The sequence below is a fragment of the Haemaphysalis longicornis genome, unplaced genomic scaffold (genome assembly GCF_048455015.1).
Source record: "Haemaphysalis longicornis isolate Haplotype H1 unplaced genomic scaffold, Haemaphysalis longicornis Haplotype H1 scaffold_1, whole genome shotgun sequence".
Taxonomy (NCBI): Eukaryota; Metazoa; Arthropoda; class Arachnida; order Ixodida; family Ixodidae; genus Haemaphysalis; species Haemaphysalis longicornis.
Window position 1 is genome coordinate 263,061,652 of NW_027526203.1, and position 23,506 is coordinate 263,085,157.

The window sequence follows — 23,506 nt, forward strand, 5'->3', positions numbered from 1 at the left end:
ACGCAACTTGGTGATGCACAGATAACAACGGCTACAAGCATTGCTCGAAACCAGGCAAAGTTATGCAGAGAAATAAAAAATAACGAATATTCATGTGAGCAACATTACAGCTCAAGAAAATTCACCTCATTCTGCGTGGGAGATGCACCCTGTTTCTTTTTTTTTTTTTTTTTTTCGCAAGCCCTGATACGAAGTGCGGCGGCAGGAAAACGCTCGTCGTTGTTTCTTCAGCGAACGCGCGCGGGTCTGCGCCGACTGCGATGGGCCTGCGGCTGCCGCTGCCAACCGTGGCTCGCTGACACGCCTCTCAGCGGTCTCCGATCGATGCGGGGAAGCAACGCCCTCCGGGGCCAAGAATCCACCAATCGGCCGTTCGCAAGAGCGGCAGAGGAGAGGCGGAAGTGACGTCACCCACTTCCCGTTCTTACTCCTGGCACCTTCCTTCATCCTCATCGCGTTCGGTTATCACGCTCTTCCCGAGCAAACGGGTGGCAGCGCCGAACGAAGAGGATGGAGAGGATGCGGGGTGAAGCTGAGGGCGCGCAGGGAAGAGCGGGATCAGAAATCTGGAATCTTAAGTGGCGCGCCGCTGCGAACTGGCGGTGAGGGAGGGAGCCGCCGGCATATGGGCGCACATGAGTGACGACCAGCGAGGGAAGTCCGGGAGCAGAAGGGAGGACCGCCCGGGGGAAGAGGAGAGGAGGGTGCCGTTTTTAGGAAAAGGAGCGCCGGCGGCCAGCAATGGAAGCGACGGGCAGTCGGCCCCACGCGTTCATTCTGGCCGCGCGGCGGCAATGGACGCTGCCGTTTCTTCGGACACCTGCCGTGCTGCGGACTCGAGTTTGACAACAGCGCAAGTCTTCTTCTTAGGAGCACCTCCGATCGAAAGAGGGAGCAGCGCGTAAACTCCACCTCACTCACCTAGAAAGTCGCACGCGTGTGTGTTTAGCGTACAAGCGTGTTTCGGCGAGAACGTCACTAGTATTAACGCGGTGTTGTAAATCCGCGTGCTGAAGCGGCGTCTCTACGAAGAAGTGGTTGGGGTTGCCCGCCAGGCGATGTCACCTTTCTGAGCCTCTGCCCGAGGCGTCCGCATTTGCCGGCTGCTCTCCCAAAGACTTCCCTGACCTTCCACTCCTGCAAGTTTCGGTTGCGCCGCTGTCAACGTACTGTCTCGTGACTCCACGTCCCCCAGCCTCCTGCGAGACGGTCGCCCGCCACGGTGGTCACCCTTACTACAAGCGAACGAGCTTTGACAAGCTCGGAGCGTTCACACCTTTCCCGAAGATTGGTAAGTTTCGTTCCGCCGTTCTCCTCAATTTATTTCCCTGCAGTTGACGTCTGTTTCGCGACATTGGGGTGTTCACTAAACTAAAAAAAGTAGCTTAGTGGACACCTCGGTGAGACAGGCTGACACAGGATTTCAGACTAACATGACCACATCACATCGTAGTGTAACGACATAGTAACATGAAAACAGAAGCCCTTTTGGAATTTCTTTTTCACTAAGCAGTGGTTTGGAAACACCAAAACCTGCACGGTTACATTTGCGCACAGCGTGGAGTTTATTTGGGCTAATCATAAGTCTTCGGGTTTGAAAATTACGGATTCGAAATTATACGAACTTCTGCCTCACGCAATTTTTGCAGGGCAAAGCAGTTAAAGCCAGTCGTACCGCTAGAAGGTAAGCCTCCCAAGGTGCAATTACTGTTAACTTCACTTAAGATTGATCAAAGGTTCTGAGCATAGTTGAAGATCTTACGGCTTACGCTTGAATCGTTCGCTGCAGCAAGTATAAGCATGGCCCCAGCAATGTACGATGAAAATCGGAAGGAAACAAAACCTAACAGGGGGTTAACGTTTGTGCCCAAATGGCGTTCAAACCTGACGATAATGTAAACACAAAGCCGTTATAAGATGTCATGAGCGTAAACTTTCTGTCATAAGGCGTCGTTTAGCCGAATAAAAAATACGGGAAATCAAGCCGATCATAAATACCGATGATAAGTCAGCATTAAGCTGTTTTTTTCTACAAGAGAGTTACATTGCTATGCGCTGGCCTGTGGGGCAACTCTTTTTATCGTGACAACGTGGCCGTATTGGGAACAAGAGTTTTGGCTGGTGTACTGACGGTTCATGTCGGTCACCAGCTCAAGTCCCATTCCCCTTTCGTTACACGTCACGTGGCATTCCCTCGTACGCAATCTGCGCGTATGTGGTGGAGTTACTCAAACGGTGCTGCAAAATGTACAACAGCCAAATTCTTCGATCTTACTTACGCACAGTAATCTAAAAAAATTAGCTGCTTAATACAAACTTGTAGGTTATGCTCAATGTCCCATCGGTTGCATTATATTCACAGATCTGTAACTGAAACGCCGCCTTCATTCAACAACATTCCATCCTCTGGGAGATACAGAGTGGGGAATTTCTCTGCAGAAACATTCTCTGAAAGAGTCATTAATACTGAAAAATAAAGGATCAAGGTGTTGACATGGTCATAATTAGAGCTAACAAGAAACGCAGGTGGCCTTGGGGATGTATTAAAAGTTTTAGACTAATTTGGACGAACGGCCGGCTGTGAATCCTACTGGGCATTTTGTTATGGCGCGGCGTAACGCTCAAGACGAACGAGAGTTCTAGACTATGCTATCATTATTATCAGCGAATACCTGCAGGACGCGGGCTTTACCCGCGTATTGAGTAGTGTCATAGGTGTACACCTTAAGAGAAAGTATTCCAAGACAAGAACTGAAACGATGTAATGCTATTTAAGAATACAGAATAAACTGATAAATAAACTGAAAATAAACTGATGTCAGATTTGCTCATAGTGCAAGAAGATGCGGAAACCTTTTTTTACTCAGGGGTCATCACTCAGCTCTTGGCAATGCAGCTTGAAGGAACCGCAGAGGCAGTTTTCGAAACTTATTTGGGCATTTGCGAAACCATCCGCCCGCAAGGTTTGTTTTTAGTGAAATGTATAATGTATTTCCCGAAAAATTTATAGCCACGCACAGGGGGCCCAGTACGATTGCTTCCTAGCAATCCTAGCGACCAGGGAGATGGTTGCGCTGCAGTTGAAGATCCAGTAAAGTGAGCTAGATGAGAATTTGAGAAGTCCTGGGGGAGGGGGGGGGGGGGGGCGTAGCTTAACTAATGTAGTTTCACGCGCGATTCTGTGCAGACATCTTGCAACGTCAGTTCGTTAAAGAAACCCTGCGACACTTCTTTCAACTTTTTTTTGTAAACTTTTGTAGAATATAGTCAACCAACACATCCGGTACCTAGATTAGGGGGTCGCGAAGTACCTCGGCTAAAAATTACCTCTCTAGGCCCATCAGATAAACTTGCTCAAAAGATTTTTCTCTCTTTCCCCGGTCTTGGCGTTTTTCCACCGCTGGAATGAAGTCATTACAGCGGTGTAGCGGCTCTTGACAGGCTTTCCTTCAAGTGCAGAAATGAACGCATTCGATGGCCACTTTAAAAAGAAAGCCACATAAGCTAAGCAGAAACGGAAGGCGGACCTGATGCGCCGAGCAAATCGCGCAGTGCCGCTCTGTGCTGCCGATAACTGGAGCTTCCGCAGTGCTTCAAGACGCGCAGGAAAGAGCGAGAGCGTTTATCGGAAGTGTTGCAGAGCCCCTTTAAATCGGGGTGTAGGCGGGTTCATAGCACGTGGGCACGTCGAGCAACTTGACCCTCACGGCCGTTACCGACGATGCCAGAGGGACTTGGGAGTCGCTGAAACACAACATTGTGGCTACGTATGCCCACCTGGTTGTAATGGTCTGTGATTTCCACAGTGAGCTGTTTATAAGTGTCTCGGCATAGGCGTACTGAAGGCACTGTAGAGAAGACTTCGGATCTCAAAAGACGGTCCATTTGCGATGCAAGTCTCTGTTTATGTAGTGCAGCAGCGCGTCCCGAAAGGTGGCAAGCTCCCTAGCAGTCAATGTAAGGATGTTTGATATTCGGAACTGATTAGTGGTTGTACCAGCTGGCATGATCACAGCACCTACCCAACTAGAGAACATGTTGGTGTATACATGCAACCAGTCACAGTAAGGCTCTTGAAGTAAGAATAAATTGAACTGCTCAAGAGCTGGTGACAATAAGTAAGATTTATCCTGAATACCCGGAACGGTAAGGGACACAAACTTCCGGACTCAGCAGGCACGAAGCCGTAGATGGTGGAAAGCATCAAGCATGACGGAAGGCATTCACTACTGGCAGCAAACACCTTTAAAAGATGCACGTGGCCTCTCCTCGGGCAGGTGCGCAAGATGATTGGAAAGTAGCCGAGTACGAAGCCTAATGTCGGTCGGTCTCAAGGTGTTGACAGTCACGTGAGCTCAAATGGGATTGTCTCCAGTTCAAGCAAAGGTGGAAGAAGTCGAAGCACACAGCGGTTATCCAAAATAATTCGAAAAGTCTCATCCTGGGTCGATTAAATAAAGCGCCGATTTGTCTCCCGGAAATTAGCAGAGAGGCCAAAAATAGTGCACGGTACAAATTGAGCGTGAAATATACAGATTTCTCCCATATTTTTTCTGCTAGAAACCATAAATGATGTACACTGGCAGGGAGCTTTTTCTTCGGGAGGGAAACACGTTGGGCAGGATAGTTCACAGTCGATGACTACACTGAAGAAGTGGTGCCTTCTCATGTAGGAAATTAATTGACCAAGCCAGGTACCCGAATATTTCCGCAAAATATTCAAACAAATGAAGCGGCTGGCCCAGACGTCCGTGTCATGCGGTATTTTTCTGTAAATTAGTTTACACAAGGCGGTGTTTAGTAGTAGGCCCGAAGAAAGAAACGCTACGTTGCAGAAAGTGCGTTGATCACGTTGCACACCACTTCGAGCATGCGAACTTACTGCGCTTCCCTTGGCCATACAGTTGAGCAATCGAGTTCACTACTGCTATATTTCACTGTTACATGTTCCCTTCGGACCCACCACGGTGGCTCAGTGGCTAAGGCGTTGCGCTGCTGAGCACGAGGTCGCGGGTTCGATTCCCTGCCGCGGCGGCCGCTTTTCTGATGGAGGCGAAAAGCAAAAACGCCCGTGTGTACGAGATTTCGGCGCACGATAAAGATCCCCAGGTGGTCAAAATTAATCCGGAGCCCTCCACTACGGCGCGCCTCATCGCCTGCGTTGCGTCGGCGCGTTAAACCCCACAATCAATCCAGAACCGTCGACTATCTTGTAAGCACAAAAAGGGGCAAGCAGGAGGCTCTTATCAGTGGTGTAAAAGTGGTGCAGCAATACAAAAAAGAAAACACCGGAATTTAGAAATGCGAATTCAGAGTATTTCATCAGACGTGTTATCATATCCATTAATAGTTGTGACTGCCGAGAGGTTTCGTGGAAAGAAAACTAGCTCTGGTGTCCCTCAGAGGTTAACTATATAGAAAGACACATGCAACCTGTCGGAACTTAGCATCTTCTTCTAATATAATGATCACGACTGGAACGAAAATTGTACAGCGCGTCATAAAAGGAAATGGTGCCTTAAAGTACCAGTGCCAGATAAACATTGAATTGTTTTGGTTGTAGATGTGTATATGCAAAGATGACTCCCCCCACAGAAAGAGTGCTTATGCCCCATATCACAATTATTATTGGGTAGTTCTACAAATATGTTTCTTCCTTTTGCTAACTATGCACAATTGTTTTTTGTGGCCCAGCCGTGGGGAACGGTGAAAAAATATAAGTGTATTCACAAACCTAATATAGAGCCTGTTGATCTATAGGCTAAAAGCATAGAATCTGGCCGTCAGAGGGCGGGTGTTTTTAGTACAGTAATTAGTGTACTCTATGGGTGGATATGGCGTAATTGTAGAGCGTTCCATATCTAAATGGCTGAGCAATAAAAAACAGTTGTGCATAATTAACAGAAAGAAGAAATACGTTTGTAGAAACTACCGAGTGGTATTTGTGATACAGTCATCTTTGCACATGCACGTCTATGTATCTTATCCTTGAAGGCCTTAGGCCCTTAGGTTTTGGACCTTTTAATAAATGAAGGACGTTTTAGTACCGCCGTCAGCAAGTGGGCAGCCTTCGCAACGAGGCAAGTTGTGACCCTAAGGTAAAGTGTAACCGTAGGCACCAGGAGCGTCGCCTCGCTTTACAAATGACAATACCCAAGATTTACGATCCCGTGCCGCCCGGACTATATCGGGCGGCCTAAGTTTCCTTTAACCGTGCTCGGTCCAGGTATGAGATAACCGTCGGCGTTGTTGCGCGCTGGCAGCAATGCCGGTATCGCCGTAACACTCCAACGAACACGGGCGCTGGAGCTGACGTTCTCATACTTGACTCCCGAAGGTCGGAGCACGACACTGCACCATGTTCGTCCGCACTATTCCCTGCAATTAGCTGCTCTTCATTTAACTGTATAGTGATACCAGACATTCCTCATCTCGTGTGGTCGTGTCCTGGGCTCAGTCAGCTGCGCCCCCGGCATTGCCTGTCATGTATTCATTCCTACCTGGAATTGATTGGACCAAATTGTCGACATGAAGCGACTTTGAACTCGCTGTGGGCTTTCCTGTCACAGGCTCGAATGCGTAAGCATCGTTAATTTATTTACTCCTTACACCAATGTGGCCATGTTCCATCCTACAAATACCATTCATTTGATGAATTCCGAATACGTATTAACGGCAGTGGGCTGTAATAGCAAGACCAGGTACTACTTCCTTTAACCCGAAGGCTTATGAAGGTTCTCTGCATAGAAACAAAAGCGAATAGGATTGCTTCGCTTTCAATAGAGAAAACTATGACCGCCCGTCTTCTGCCGCGAACCTTCACCGCCCTGCATGGTGTGTTATCTACTTGTAACGAAGCGCTTGTGCCACGCAGTGAAAGCGTAGACCAGGCACGTCAAACTGCACGTCTGATTGATCGGCTGCCTTCCTTATGTATAAGGTGCGGGCAGCTATAAAAAAAGTAAAAAGGGGACAATGGTGATAATCACGATAACCCGCCATGTACAAAAGAGAAAATCAGGAAGAGACAGGCCGTAGTGTTATCCCTGCCCAATGCTACGAGGCATAAGAAGCAGAATTCACAATAAAAATTATGGAGGCTTCACGCGCCGAAACTACACATGGGCTATGAGGCGCACCGTAGTGGAGGGCTGAGGATTAACTCGGAGCACCTGGGGACCTTTAACCTGTGACGAAATCTCGACACACGGGCGTTTTTGTTTTTAGCCTCCATCAGAAATTTGTCTTTAGCCCCACGGCTGCGATGGAACCCACGTCCTTGGGCTGAGCGGCGCAACGCCTTAGCCAAAGACATGTGGGAGAAGAACTGGAAGAAAATTGGCGGGTACATATCGCACAAAAACGCAAACATACTTGGGCGAAAGGAAGGAGCGACACACACCGTTTGTGTGTCGTTCCTTTCTTTCGTCCGGCGTGTCTTTGCGCTGTTGTACGATATGAACTTACACCAACTCGTCCAATTCTCTACTTTTACTTTTGGCGGGCACCACCCACGCGTGGCAATCGACGATAATAGAAGCATTACACTGGTGCTTCTGCACTAAAATCATCACTTGCATGCTTTTACAGGGGACGTATACTCCCTCGTCGTCGAAAACATCGCGCGGAAGAGTCGTAACCGTGTGGTCCCCTTCGGCCATTACGTTTACAATCGTGGTTTTCACAGCGAAGACGCTCCTCCTGGGCATAACACTGTTTAGAGGGCACCACTTCCAAACGCAGGGAATGCCATAGACGCATAACTGGCTCTTCCCCGCCACCAGTCACTTTCTGGCCTCGCGGACTCGATTCGTGGACGCCAGTTATATGGGATGTAACTGCCCCCGCAGCAGCAGCAGCACCAGCAGCAGGAGCACCCCGAAAAACCAGGAGAGGGGCCAAATAAAGCTCCTTTAATACACAGCCCCATCGGGCAGTTATATGGAAGGTATTGGCTCGATAGAATTTCAGTTTGGTAGCAAGATGATAAATTGCCATAAATACAAATACACCAAACATAAATAAGGAGGCCACAATGAAGAATCGCACAAGTCCTGGATAAACAGGCAATTATGAAGCAACACAAAATAGAAAAGTAGGTTGCGTTGATGAGCAAGCTACAAGTTATAGCTTCTACATCAATATTCTATGTTCATGATGTCCCTTGGGTGCGCAGGACTAAAAACAGTTGACGGGATGTTTTTTTTTTTTTTCACTTCGTACGAGATAAATACGCCCTTCAGAATGTTTTTGCATACGGTGTAACTTGTGTTCTAACAGCGTATACATGAAACCAACGCGCGTGGCGGCTGATATTGATATCCACCAGTGCATGCAAACTTTTTGATGGCTATTTTACACGTAAGCTGTTAGTTTCTCGTTGGTCTAAAAATTTCGTGTCGTGAACAAAAAACCCAGGCAGGATCCAGCAGTTCTTGCAAAGACGCCGAGAGCATCCGCCAGGCTAGGCGCAACTCAGCATTTGCCGTAAGAGAATCCCAGCGCAATCTTTCTTTGCAATCAGGCATAGAGCCTAGAGTTCAGTACTCGTTAAAAAAAAACCCAAAACAAGCATCGAAACCGCACCATAGATGATAAGGGGCCTGTGAACAATGTGATCCCCCTACGTGTTCCTGGTAAAGACTAGGTTTACAGCTGCTCGCGAAAAGGGGAGTTGACGCCATCCCAGGGCGAGCGCATGCGTCAGGCTTTGCCGCTAGAGAGGCCGAGCGCAAGTGACAAGCCCGCTGAGACGACGAAGATCATTTCATACCCTCCAGCGTCAGCATGTGTAGCGGTTTACAAAAGCTTCGCTGGACAACCACTTTCGCAGGGCGGAATGGCTGCCATTTTTTTCTAATTTCTTTTTTTTTTTTCATTCACGATCGCGTGCCTGCATAACCGCCTGCTCTTGGGCGGAACGAATTACCCATGGCCTAGCCATAGACCTGAAACGGGAATTCAGGTCATCATTATCATTACCAGAGCTCCTTGAAGTTGGTTTTGCTGTATGGCGTTTAGCATGCACACATATCAGGTTCAGGTGAGTCATTTTAAGTTTCACTTGAAAATGTTTCCTCTGGCCACACCCGCACCACTACGCGATCTCCGCGGTGAAGTTTTCTGGGTGCCCCAAAAGGACGAGCTTAACCGTGGTTACTAGTCCACAAACAAAGCCCTATATGAAAAGAGTGCTTTGAATGAATTGTGCATTTTGTAGTTTACTTCTGCCCACTTTAAATGCAGGCGCTGACGAATAACACTTATCGTTCGCTTCTGTAAAGGGTACTTTGTGTTTACCACGAAAGCGTTAGGTGCAGCCAACCTCCTGACTAACGAGAGCAAGAGTTTTTATTTATTTATTTATTTATTTATTTATTTATTTATTTATTTATTTATTTATTTATTTATTTATTTAAAGATAGTTTAGGCCAGTATTTTGGCCCTGGCAGGAAGGGCAACATAGCATACAGACAATATAATGAAGATTAGTAACAACAATCAAGACGACACAAAGACCATAGCAACGTTCAACCATCAAAATTTACAATGTGGGACTCAAGCTCTTTCATAAAATCAGCGGATTCAAAAACCTCTCGTGGCAAAGAATTCTATTCGACACTGTTCAGGGGGAAAATGTGTACTTGTGTGCGTCAGTTCTGGCGAAAATTAGCGGTAAAGAATATTCATGGTTATGTCTAGTTGTCCGTGAAGTTAAAGGTTTCATGCAATTAAGAAGTATTAATTTAGTTTTCCCTGCAAGACAGTTGGGAAGAAACCCAAGACGGCTAATTTTCCGGCGAGCCTCGAGAGTCGGTACTTTGTACTTCTGAATCAATAAGGATGGAGAATCATGCCTTCTATATCTATAGTGTTCGGGTTTGGGGATTGCTCAGTAGGCATAACGGAAGACGCTGCCATGGTTAAATCACAGTGCATCGCCTTACCATCTGGTCAGCCCTTCGTTACTCCTGAGCTGCCACCACTGCGCCTTACGCACTCACCACATGTCTGCAACGTGAGGGAAGCGGCACAATCCGTCGCGTGAGTACAAATTCGCTGTTTTTACAGCGGTCGCTACTAAATACATCGTTTAAGACAATGTGCAACTCTATTGAACTAAGTCGCGGCCGACGCCAATCTCGCCACGTGTCTGTGACGTCACTATAGGACCTACTTCACAGATTGACGACAGAGAAATGCGGTGGCTCTGGAATCAGTAGCGACTGCAAGTAAAAAAGAAACAGCTGGAAGACTAAACTACAAGGGCCATAACCAATAAAAACATGTGAAAAAACAAAGTTTAAAAATCAACGCAAAGAAAATGGCGTGCTGGTTGCGATAGCAGACTACCGCTTCAACTTGGGCGCCTCCTCAACTGTAGACATTCCAGAGGCGATCCCCTCCATTAGCCCGGTTTGTTTAGGGAAAAAAAAAACATGAATTCGGTGCAAAGAGATATTTTACATCTCAATGTGAAGAGAGGCGGTGGCGCCGGGCTTCGTGGCAGTTGCTGTCGAAGTAGCGGCAGCAGGAAAACTGCAAGCATACCTGCGACGCCGTCGGTAGTAACTGCTGTCGAAATATCAGCGTGTGAAAGACCGTATTTGCCCGCCAGAACGCCTGTAGCCTTGCATGGGCTGCCAGCCCCGTCACACCCTTTCGTCCAAACTGTTTACTAACAGAGTAGATTTGTGCCATCGCTCGTCACGAAGGTATTAAGATTTGCCTCTGGACGGGTGATTTTCTATGGCCTCCAAAGTGACAATCGGGCACATGTGACACAGTGCGAGCAGAATCCCGCGATGGCGCCAGCAGCTTTCGAAACTACTTGGTGAACGTTAATGCGAGCAAATAGAATGCAAATAAATTTCATTTTCTACAAGCCTGTCCATTTTTCTCAAATTCTGTCTGGGTAAATAAATCATGCATTATGCGATGCTGACGACTGCTTTACCTGACTTGCAAATCAACAGCAGCAGGTATGCCCCTCTTGAGAAGCTAAAAATTGTGCATAATTTGTTATATGGTAATATAATCCTCGCGGTAAATGTTCGCAGAAGAAAAAAAATCATTCCTCAATTCACACAAAAAGAACTGATACCATTTATTCCAAGCAAAACCATTAAGTAAACAAGCGATAAAGCCTTCCCCAGTACGATGCTTTTGTGTTTGAAAGAAGTGTGGAGGTAGATCAGATATGTTTTTTTCTGCTTGTTTTATTCAGCTCCCGCTTCCAATTGTCTCTGTAATGCAGTATCTGGAGAAAGAAAATGGTTGAGACAGATATAAATAAACCTTTGTTTTTAATACTACTAGGGGATTTTGATTCAAACGGTTAATCCGAATGACACTAGCAGCTTTTTGCTTGCCTAGTGAATTGCTCCTTAAATGGGAGTCGACTTTTAAATGGGTCCTTTGCCGAAGTAAATTTTATTAAAATCAAAAATAATGAATAACTTTTATTTTTCTGTATACATTTGCGTGTTGTACAAGCACAGGGATGGAAAACGAATACCAAAGACGACCGCCAGATGGTGATGAGACCCGCAGCGACGGCTGTTCTCGCAATGCTATCTGATTACGATGGGGGTCGATATTGTGCACATGGTACATGTAGAGCATACAAGCGAAGAGCAAAAAAGTGGGCCCATGCTCTCAGTACAGATGGTTACCCAGCGAAGCTTTAACGTGCGGCCGGTGTTAAGACGTGTTGCTCCCTATGGTTACCCGCCGCAGTGGCTCAGAGGCTAAGACGTTATGCTGCTGAGCACAAGGACGCAGGTTCACCGCCCGGCCGCGGCAGCCGCTTTTCTGGTTAAGACGAAAAGCGAAGATGTTCGAGATTTCGGCGCACGTTAAAGATAACCAGGTGGTAGAAATTAATCCGGAGCCCTCCACTACGGCGCGCCGCATCGCTTGAGTAGCCTCGGCGAGTTAAACCCCATAATCAATCAATGCTCCTTAGGGCTCACTCAGGTATTTTTCATTATGCGTAGCGTGTTCGTGGTACTTTCTTTCATTGCCGCTCCTGCTCGCGACGTCGCTGATGGTAAGCTGCCAGTTCCTACGAAGCACTTATGTCGTGTGGCTTACCCATTTAGAAGTAACGTGCGAAATGGGTAATATGTTAGGACTACGGAATAATTGTTTATCCCGGGAACGATTTCTCGAGTGCGGGAGTGAGTGAATGGCAGGCTGGTTCGACCCGACCGGACGCAGGAACCTGTGGTGCTACAGATTCATCGTTAGTACCACGCGTGTTTTGCACCGTCGCGAGGCGCTCGACGAGAAAAGAGATCCACGTGCTTGCAGAAGACGCATGCGGGACCCGATTATTCAAAGCTGAGGTACGACTCAGCGTGCAGAAGCCTGAGGGTCGCCAGGAGCGGCGAATCCGCGCGTAACGTTACACGGAGCCCAAACTGCAGCTCAAGCAATCGGACAGCCTGCGGGGCTCTCCGAGTGAGCATCATCCCAAAAGGAACGCGTTAAAGGACTACGCAGGAACGTAATCCAAACGCGGTCCCAGCTGGAGAAGCTGGCGAACAGCCAACTAATTGGGCTTGTGGTTCAGCGCTTGTACTTAAGGAACGTTGCGGGTGCGTGAGGATGTTGAATCTCCCATCGGGTATGCGCCAATCACTTCCATCATCACCGTGTAGATGCCCACGCAATTAAAGCTTTCGCCCCCATTTTGGTCAGCCATGACCCCGGTCTGTCTTGCGTCGTTCTCCTGCGACGCATTTCGCACACGTTTCACACGTTTGGTTGGCCCAATCCAGGACTGGGAAGTGGCGGCAACAATGAAGGAATATGTTAAAATTATCCGCCTGCTAGTAAGTGTGGGTGACGTCGCTTAGCCGATTAACGTCGTTCAAAACCCCCCACGGGTTGAAGAGAGTGGCGCCAAGGACACCTAATTAATGCGCGCCCCCGGCCAAAGAACTCTGCTCCCTCGTCGAGGGGCAAGCGCCTTACCCAGGTTGAAGCCTCTCGGTCGACGCTCCACGGACGGGCCACAAACTGGCCCGCGGGCGAGAAGGGCTTTAGTCCGGGTGGGCGCAGACTCCTGCCACCAAACGGACGGTTCCGCGGCGTGCGGCCACGCCGCCGGGTTGTCATCTGAGAGCGCAGCACATTTTCGCGCGGTAATATGTCGCGAAACGAGTTCTTCCGTTTCATTGAACGGCGTGAGCCGTAAGGCTCCCGTTCCGCCAGCTACGCTATCAGAATTTGGTTTGGCTTAACAACAATATAATTTTGCAGACGAATGTCAAGGATTTTGAGGATGCGTAGTTTTTTAAGAAGAAAAACAAATTTTAGGCTTGAAGTTCCGCGATACTGAAAATTCATAGCCGTAAAACCGGCCACACGGCTAATTCAATATTCATCCGCTTTAAGCGAATTAAAAAACAACAAATAAAGAAAACGTAATATTAAAGTGTTTAATGCTTTTTTTCCCCTCCTGACAGGGGGGAAGAAAAGTGGAAAACAAACAAACTGTGCAAGAAAATGGGTAGGAGCTAGAAACGTGCACTAACCGAAAAAAAAAAAAAGAAGAGAAACAGTAAAAGAGAGGTGCGAGGACCCGTGGCGAGTAGATCACAAATAAATTATTCTGACAGTGACGTCAATAAAGTTGCAGCGCTGAGCCATTCGTGCCGCACGCCACCAACCCCGTCTCAGCTCAGCAGCCCCGGGCGCGGACTGCCAGAAGGCGTCTGGAGCGCGCGTAGGTTCCTGCAATGCTCGCGTCCGCTCCCCGAACGGGACACAACACCTTTCATCTGATTATGACAGCAAATGATGATTTGAGAAGGGCTGTAGGGCAAACGAAAGGTGGATAGGGTTGAAGATGAGGAGGAAAGAGAAAGATTAAGGATGCAATTGGCTGAACCGGTACACGAACAGAAATCAAAGAGAAGAACTATCATCTAAACCGAATTGAGTGCCAATTATTCAATGAAAGAAAGTTGAGATAGCAGGGACGCATAAGACGGAACAAATTAATAAACGCGAAGAATTTCTAAGGGTTCTTCAGCCGGTTTCTTCTTCGTTGGGCTATGTAGCCTGTATCACCGTTTCAGTTCGGGATGCGAGCTCGAACCGAAATAAAGTGCAACGAGACCGTGGTTCCCTGGAAGGATATTGCTCGGATACCGGCACTGGGGATGTCCATGGCTGCGATTGTACAAGATATGAGCCCAGCGTCGCCACCCGAACTTGTACCGAGACTGGTGCGTCCGGTGCAAGCTCTTTTCTTGTTCTTTCTGCTCGGATTATCAGCCCTAAATGTATGAAAGGCGCGGTATTCTTGCACATAGTTCGGATGACTACCTTGTACTTGTGCACGCGTCCTCTGTGGTGGTTCGAAGAAAGCAAAACAATCAAGGCCTTATCAAGTGCAGTTGCAGGGATTGAACGCAAGACTTACGTGGTGCGAAATATGCGCTAAGGACTCTGGAAAAACGCAATGTAATTTAACGCTTTGCTAACAGACATTTTTTGTGAAGCTACCTAAACCTGTCCATACAAGGTTTGAATACAGCTGCAAGGTATTCCAAGAAAAAGGCTGAACGTTAGCGCCAGAAAAAAAAAACGCATTTTTGCCGCAGAATAATATCTAGTAACATTGACCAAAATGCGAGCGAATGGTGAAGATTGGACTGAAGAAAGTCCCTCAATCTTTTTATTCGTATAATCTATTTTCTTTATTTCCGTCTCTTTTCCCCACAGAATTCAGCTCCCTATTTCAATGCTAGCGTGCAAAGTGTATTGGCGTTATCCCTTTCACGGCCATCTTAGTCGCCCCGCTGTCGCCTGCTGGTATGGACTTTCTCCGAACATGCCATGGCTGCCGATTTTGGGAGGTGGTAGTGACGGCCAAGCGCTTCGCCCGATAATAGAAAAAAAAACATCATGGGGCCACTGCTCGACTCATTCCTCAAGCTTGAACTCCAACCACATGATATTTGATAAAAACGTATGCAGCATGTCTAGAGTGCCGTCCTGGGAACTATAAGTATTTCACAAAAGGGCCATGCAGCTGGGTTTTAAGGCGAAAGCTTTTCATGCCCCATGCTGCGAAAAAAGCGCCGTTGTTGTTGTCCGGTAAAAAAAAAAATGGCCGCGGCTGTAAAAATTAAATAAATATTTTGATTACTTTCTACGCTACAAAAACAAAAAAAAAAAAACACATGGGTGGTGCGATTGGATTTGAACCCAGGTCTGCGCAGTAACAGCCCAGTGCTCTATCAACTGTACTATTGCTTACTTTTTTTTCATTATTGCATGGAAAACTAGCCCAAATAGCTTAAAGTCCCTACCTAACTACAACAACGGTACATCCACTAACACATTTTAAAAGTCAGGCAGGCACACACACGCCTCAAGAAGATGCAACCAGTCCGGAGGCAGCGATTGCGCCGCATAGACACTGTACACAAGCGCACATTGTTCGCGAAAAATTGACTTAGTTGCACGAGGTTCCTCGGCATGGCGGTCAATCATGCGACATTTCCATAGGCTAAACAATCCTACCAGCACAAAAAGGTCATATGGCACGGAACAGTTCTTCATCACTGGCAGGAATCGTATACTGTAGGGGGTGATGTCTCTGTCCTTTTTAAAAGTCCGCTGCAGCACATCCCAAAAAAACACAGCATCCCGATATAAAACAAAGCAGTGATCAGTTGTCTCCGGCTGGTTACACAAACGACAGTTAACAGACCAAGGCACATATACACCTTTACTATTGAGCCATGTTTTAACAGGCAACGTTGATGTGCGCAACTTTTGCAGCCGCTTGGATGTACATTTTCTTGACGCGCTTCAACACACTGTCATCTAAAATCATCAGATATGGTTGACGGTAAATGGCCACTGGAAATAAACTTTCAATTAAAATGCCCGTAAATTCTTTCCTGGAGAGACCGTACAAATACTCGAGAGAAAAACGCACAATAAAAAAACTTGAAAGTGTCAGCAGCCTCTTTCAGAAAGCCCCAAAGCGGCTTAGGATTCGCGGGGTGGGTTGGAGCAAATAAAAAGGGCAAATGAGCACTCAATTTATGCTGAATAAAAACCTTTAAAAACGGATGACCAGCCTTTTTGAAAAAGAAGAACCGCGAAACGAGCTGGTGTACAAACAAATGGACCAATCCAACACCACCTGACCTTAACGGGAGGAAGAGGTTATCGCGACGCATGGGTTCCCACTTGGACCGCCATACGAAGGTAGCTCTATAAAATGCTTGAACCTTATTTCGTGCACAACTAAGGACCTGCAGAACATAAATAAAAGTTTGGAAACAAGAAACACATTACACAGTTCTGCACGCGCAAATATAGACGGTTCCCGCCCCATCCATGCCTGCGTTTTACGCATCACTACAGTAAGCGCAGAAGACCAATGAGGTCCACTGTTCCGAATCTGATGTAGAGTAACCCCGAGGTACTGTATTGTTTCAGAGTCCCATGTTATGCCTCCATATTGACGCGGCTGCGTACCCCACCAGCCCTTCCAAAAACCTCTTGATTTTTCAAGGTGCACCTTAGCACCACTCACATCGCAAAACCTTTGCGTCAGCATCATTGCCACCAAAACACTTTTCTTGTCCGTACAAAAAAACGCAAGGTCATCTGCATAGGCTAAAACTTTGACTTCATAGTTTTCCAGTGAGAAACCATGAAGGACACTGCTTTGAAGAATACTAATGCACAGGGGCTCAAGGTACAAACCGAATAAAAGGGTGACAACGGGCAACCTTGCCGTACGGAAGATCTAATGGGAATAGGTCTAGAGAGTTCGCGATTTATAATCAACCTGATCGTATAGCTTTTGTAACAGAGAGATATGCCTTTATACAAGGCTTCCCCAAGCCCAGCTGACTCCAGAACAGCAAAAAGGAAAGGATGGCTAACCCTGTCAAATGCTTTAGCAAGATCAATTCGAAGGAGCGCAACCTGCACAGCACCATCATTTACGCACTCCAGTACTGAACGAGCATAATGGATGTTGGTCTGAATGCTCCGCCCCTGAATACCGCAAGTCTGGTTCGAACCTATCAGACTTGTGATTACAATCTGTAACCTGCGTGCCAGCACCTTCGCGAATATCTTGTAATCCACGTTACACAGAGATATCGGCCTGTAGCCATCCACGCTTTTCAACTTTTCTGGGTTGTCTCTTTTCGGGATTAGTACAGTATAACCTTGGTAAAATGTAGGAGGCAGAACATCAAGTTCATAAGCCTTTGTAAATACCTCATGTAAGGCAGGTGCCAGAACACTCGAGAATTTTTGGCCACCTACTGCGTCCCCACGTTGCCAACGACTAACAAAAGTTATTGCCATTGTTGTTCTTTTGTTAGTGACACATATTGAGGCCAGAAATCGCGAGCATTGCGGGGCAATGTGCATGCCGGCTTCACAAAATTTCCAAAACTATAAATTTCAAACATAAAAATTGTAGAATAGTGAGCGCCACGAGACACCTAAACGTGGTGGGACGTGAGTTGCACAGGCCCACACAAGCCGCGCAGAATCCTGATTCTGGGGAGGTTGTGGTCTGCGCCAGTCTGTTTGATGACGCAATTCAATTCGCGCAGTAAGACGAAGAAATGATAGCGAAAAAACAAAAAAGGACGCATACCGGGTGTAGCAGTGAAGAAGTCGGATTAAGTGATTCGCGCCTAAAGGCGAAGACACGAAAGCGAAGAAAATGATGAAAGTGCGATGTTGCAGCAAAAACATGCCAATAAGTATCGCCAGTCTTTCGCTTTCAAAGCACGTAAGCAGACTTGATTGCCGCGAGGAATTTTCTTCCGTAACGTCACGTCTGGCCCTACTTCGCTGTCCCTAACCTGCCCTAACCTAGCATAAGGAAACCTAACATAACACAACATAATATAACCTAACCTAACATAACATAACCTAACATAACATAACATAACATAACATAACATAACATAACCTAACATAGCATAACATAACCTAACATAACCTAACATAACATAATATAACATAGCATAACATTACATAAGTGACAAATCTGTATTTTTGTGGTAATGCAGGGCGTTACACGGTTCGCCATTTTCGCTATTTTTATTCGTATCTTGAGTGTTTTCTGCGGACGTTTTTTTTTTTTTTTCGTTGAATCGTCGTTTTGGAGGGAGATGTATAAGATGCATATTTGAGATTTTGACAGATCATTTTTGTGAAAATATTTTTTTCTATTTTTCTTATTTTTTGGTTTTACAAAATTCTGTCCGACCAATTATCTCTATTTACGCTATTATAGCGATTAAGGTGTCACTTCCTCCAAACCTGCATTATTCTGGAAATGCGCAGCGTTACACGGTCCTGGCTGTGGGTTACTTGGCAAAGAATGCCACGCCTCAAAATTAAGCACACAAGACACTTCCCAGACATCTTCGCTTGCTTCAGATGCTTTTTCTTGCGGCCTCTTCGATTGCCTTATGCCCCGCCGCCCAACTCTCCGACAAAATGAGATTCCCGCTAGGGAGCAGTAGAGTGAAAGCGCTCTTCACACCAACTCTGTACTTTCGCTTCAATTTCTGCGAAATGTGCCCGTGGACTGACAAAGTTTTGTTCTCCAGAGGTCGTTAACATCCATTGGGTCACCGTGTATGCTTCATGCGCGAAGAACATCGCAAATCTTCGCCTCACGAGCTCTGTAAGTCTCGTACCTGTAGCTCGCTGCCTACTTGGGGCCAAGCTCGACCTGAGAGCCCGCCGATCACCGCTACCACGCCGACGTGCAGGTAAGCCTACCAACAAGATAACGCCCGCCGCCCACAATCTCCCGAAGCTTTGAGCGACAGAAAGCACGGTGGAAGGCTATGATATCGACCCGGCGGAATTGGAACAGCCAGGTTGGCTCACCACCCGGCGCAAAATGCAAAATAAAGCGTCCAGAGTTCTCGTCGCAGTTCGCGACCAAGGCTCACCCGCAATGACAGCCGGGTACCACAGGCAAGTCGGAACGAAGGCGCCGCCAGCAGAAAACAAGTAATCCTCCCATTATTCCGCTGCCAGAGACGGATATTAAGATACCTTTCAGGCATAGAGGTGGACTGGCTCTGATATCGGTACCCGTTGCCACGTTGGCAGACCTCATAATGAAGGTTACCTGCTTAACGCCCAACACACAGACCAATCAGGATACAACCGAAAACGAACTTCATCATCGTCAGTACTAACGATGAAGAACGGGCCACGAGACACACCAGGGCCACTACCCTCGAACTCAACGGGTAGCAGTATCCGGTCGCAGCGCACGTTTCAGCCCCAGAGAACACTGCGCTCGGGGTTATATTCAAGATCCCCAGCACAGACTAGGCTGAGAAAATTTTTCATAGCCTAATGCACTACAACACCGACATGGGGATTCTGGAGGCAAGAAGGCTCAATACCTCGAACATTGTCCACATCCTCTTCGAACGCACGAAGGTGCCGTTCTGGGTTCGGTACCATGCAGCTACGTACCGATGTAAGCCATTCAAACGAAAGACGGTAGCCTGTACAACATGCTGGCGTACTTGCCACCGCCAAGACGTCTGCCCTGAAAGCCAACCACAGCCACGCTGCTCACTGTGTGGACTGACCAATCCTATGGACAACCACCCGTGCGTTCCGAAGTGTATATTGTGTGAAGGAGCCCATCACACGGGCTCCGCGGACTGCCCCCGCCATTTCCAACCACGAAGGCAATCACCCACGTACGCACAAGTGGCCGCCAGCACTCTGCCGTCCACAGTGGACCCCAACAGAGACCACAACAGGTCCCAAAGATCCCTTCCGCAGGACGTTCCACCAAACAAGCCAAGAAGAGCAAGCCCGCCCAGGCATCTCGCTCCCCCAATTGATCAGCAAAGGTGAGCGCCCAACGAGTCCTTCTTGCTGGCTCGCTGCAATCTCCCCTCTCTCCCCCGCCAATTTCAGGAACGGTCCTAAACTAGCTGAGAACAATTCGCAGAGAATTGACTCAGCTCCTCGTGGAGAACGAAAAGCTCGGGGAAGAAAACTAGGCTCTTAAGCGTGCTGCAAAATTGCCAGCCGAGCTGGTCAATTACTGCCCCCCCCCCTCTTCCACTTATCTCTTTCCCGCAATAATCCTCACGTTGCATGTCTCTTAAGGGACGGAGGTGCCCCTTAAGAGACGTGCAACTCAGGCGTCAGAGCCGTCTGGCGAGAGTGTCCCATTCTCTGAAGACAGCCTAGTAACTGACGAGCGAACTTTCCAGCGCGCCGTCGAGGAGCAAAAGGCTGAATATACCCATTTCCATCAAACACTCTTGAATAACAAAGCAGCTATGCAAGCAATGCCTTGAAAGCAGAGATCGTTAAGCTAACGGTTACCTTGGGTGCAATAATGGCCCCTCAGGCAATCTCGTAAACTCTCCCGTACCTCTCTGATGACGCTGAACAAGATCTCTAGCACTCTACAAGTTTGGCAGTAGAATTGCGGGGGGTACAGAAAGAAAAGGGATGCCATTCTGCTTCATGTACAATGCCAATCTAAAATTCCAGGTATCATAGCCATCCAAGAGGCAGGCGCAAAAATCAAATTGCCCGGTTACAAAAGCTTCCAAAGCTCCGATTCAGACCTAACTGCTGTCTTGGTCCAACGTAATCTCAATGCGGATCTTGTGTAGCTAGCGGAAACCGAAATTCCGCACAATTTTATAGAAGTCATGCGCCGCAGCAAAGCGGACTGCAGTATTTTTATCCTGAATGTATATAGCAACCCTCGATCTCAGCATCACAGGTTCGGCTCCCTGCTCTAGGCGACTAAACAGAAAGCACCACGCAATCCTCTCTTAATAGTTGTGGACTTCAACGATCCCCACACATCTTGGGGCTACTCATATACGACCAGAAAGGGAAGGATACTACGGGAGTGCATTCAGAAGTGTCACAATACATGGCAAGAACTTATCGAAGCCCACAAAGCCACGCAACTACGTCGGCTCACCCTCACACCCACTGGCCGGAACCTATTCATCATACTCGGCTACTCTGCTAAAGCATGCCATGATCAAAAAGGAACAAACCCCCCTCCAAATCCGCCAGAATTGGGCATCGCCCCCATACCACGCAATACGCATCCAGAGTACCACACCACCCGCCAACAAGCCAGAGCTCACCATCATTCGACTGCATATGCCCAACAAAACACCCTTCGATACGTGGACGCCACGCCATACAACAACCCCTAAGCTTTTGTTTCCAGCGTCATCAACCACCAGGAACAAGAAATCCGTTACGATTCGCACCACACAACCCACCCCAGCGGGAGAAGTTGCCATCCCCCTCGCTTTAGAAACCACAGACGAGTACATCACGATCCTAACAGATTCACAATCAGCCTGCCGCAAATACCTCACGAGCCGTATCTCTCATCAAGCCCTACAAATTTTACGCCGGAATCCCCATCTGCCCTTTGCACACATCGTATGGACTCCAGGCCACACGGGATGAGAAGGCAACGAAGCGGCTCATGCCGCGGTCCATGAACATGTACTCCGGGCCGTTGCCGACTGCCCTAGTGGCCCCCTACCCTTCGCCCCGCCCCCAACCCCGTCGACTCTTCTCCTCGCATACGCCGATATCCTCACACACTATAAGTTACGACGACGGAAATATCCACCTCCTCACCACACTCTCTCTACGACCGACGCAGTTACAATACGCAAGCTACAGACAAACACCTTTCCCTGCAATACACTCTACCACGCCATGTTCCCTACCCTAAAACCAGCCACATGTAAGTTTTGCCCTAACATGGGAACTCTTTACCACATTACCGTAGAATACTCCAACACCCCTACCCACCACTACTCCCCAACATTATCACACAGGAATGGGTGGAGTGGCGGGCCAGCTCCGACCCCTCTACCCAGCGCATTTTGGTAGAGACTGACTGAGGACGCCTCTCACCGAGCGGGCGCCCTACCATCGTGCTTGCTGTCTAGAATAAAGTTTATCCAATCAATGAACCTCCCTCCTGAATCTGACCCGTAGACGGCCACCGGAATCGGCTCTAGCGTGCAAAGAGACACCCCCTTCCTTCCTCCTCCCCCCCCCACCCCCGACCTCACGCTATCTGCCGGAATCTCACAACTGCAGTGGACATGCACGGGGCATACGCTGGGTAGTGACCACTACATTATCCAGTCTGATATCCTTCCCGTGAAACAATACACGGCTCCGATCAGACACACCCACATCACGAACTGGGACAAATTTCGTAAAATCAGAGATCAGCAAACATCCTAAGACCTCTCGGAGCAGGCGGATTTAGAGAGCTGGACGCAAGAGTTAACTAAGGATGCTAAAGCAGCCAGTAGCAAAATAGATCCCGAAGTATCTTCAGAAAGAGTGGACTCTCGCCTCCAGCATCTATGAATGGCCTACCGAAGCATGCAAAATAGGTGGCGGTGCAACAAACGCAACAGAGTCATCCGCCGAAAGATCACTGAACTGTAAATTACAATACAAAATTACACCAAACAACTGGCCAGAGAGCAATGGCCCCACATCTATGACCAGCTCAAGGGCGCGCTAAGTATGAGAAAAATCTGGACTTTTCTGCGACACCTCTTGAACCCCCAAAATAATAAAACTGATGAGATCAATAGCATCCAAAAACTCGCCCATCAAACCCCTGGCACAACCTACAAACTCATGGATCGCCTTAGCTCAATCTACATCCCAGATGGTGCGCGAGTGGTTCTCCCGGACTACAAGGGAGATGAAAACGAAGCCCTAGATGCGGACATAGAAGCAGAAAGCGATCACCGGTCAAAAAAGCACTGCTCCACTCAGCACCCTCACAGCCATAACCACCTCCCCCTACTGTGGCGGAAGAGGCACCAGTTGCCGTAGCCCTCACACATATGCCACATCCCGCAGTTATGATCACAGATTTGAAAACAGCCGTTCAAAATTTTGCACGGGGACATATCTCACCGACGGCGCTCAAAATTCTCAAGCAAAATCCACAAGAGGGCTTAGTGGAGCTCACATGGACCCCAGTCCACACTGGCATGGACGGGAATGAAACCGCACACGCTATGGCTCGCGAACTCACACACCGAGCAGGCGTGAGTATCGTTCCTCACCACTGGGCGCGCTCTTCCAGAGGCCGACTAATCACATTTAATGACATAACGGAGCACTACCAGCTCTCACGTCGACAATCCCCCCCCCCCCCCCCCCCGTCATCCATCCCTTATGATAAGCCAGGCTCGTATTTGGCGGATCTTGCAAACGGACGCCTTCCCAAGCAGAGCTCGCCTCCATCATATCTATCCAACAGAATTCCCTTCGTCAGCATGACCCCTCTGTGGGGAGCATGCCTCACTAAGTCATTCCATATGGGAGTGCCCCCAAGCCCTCTTCCCTCTACACCAGCAGCAAACAGAGGAGGGAGGAGTTGGGTAGCTCTGACCGGACTACACAAGAAGCCCTGGTTCAA

The 23,506-nt window shown here is 48.0% G+C and overlaps 1 protein-coding gene across 1 annotated transcript in view; it reads left to right on the plus strand.

Annotated features, from left to right (window-relative positions):
• Positions 1 to 776: 776 nt before the first annotated feature.
• Positions 777 to 23,506, plus strand: part of Drgx (Dorsal root ganglia homeobox) — an 87,713-nt gene continuing 64,983 nt past the window's right edge. Inside the window, exon 1 of the mRNA XM_077698738.1 lies at positions 777 to 1,291. The gene's annotated coding sequence lies outside the window, so the exon portion shown is untranslated. The remainder of the gene's footprint in view (positions 1,292 to 23,506) is intronic.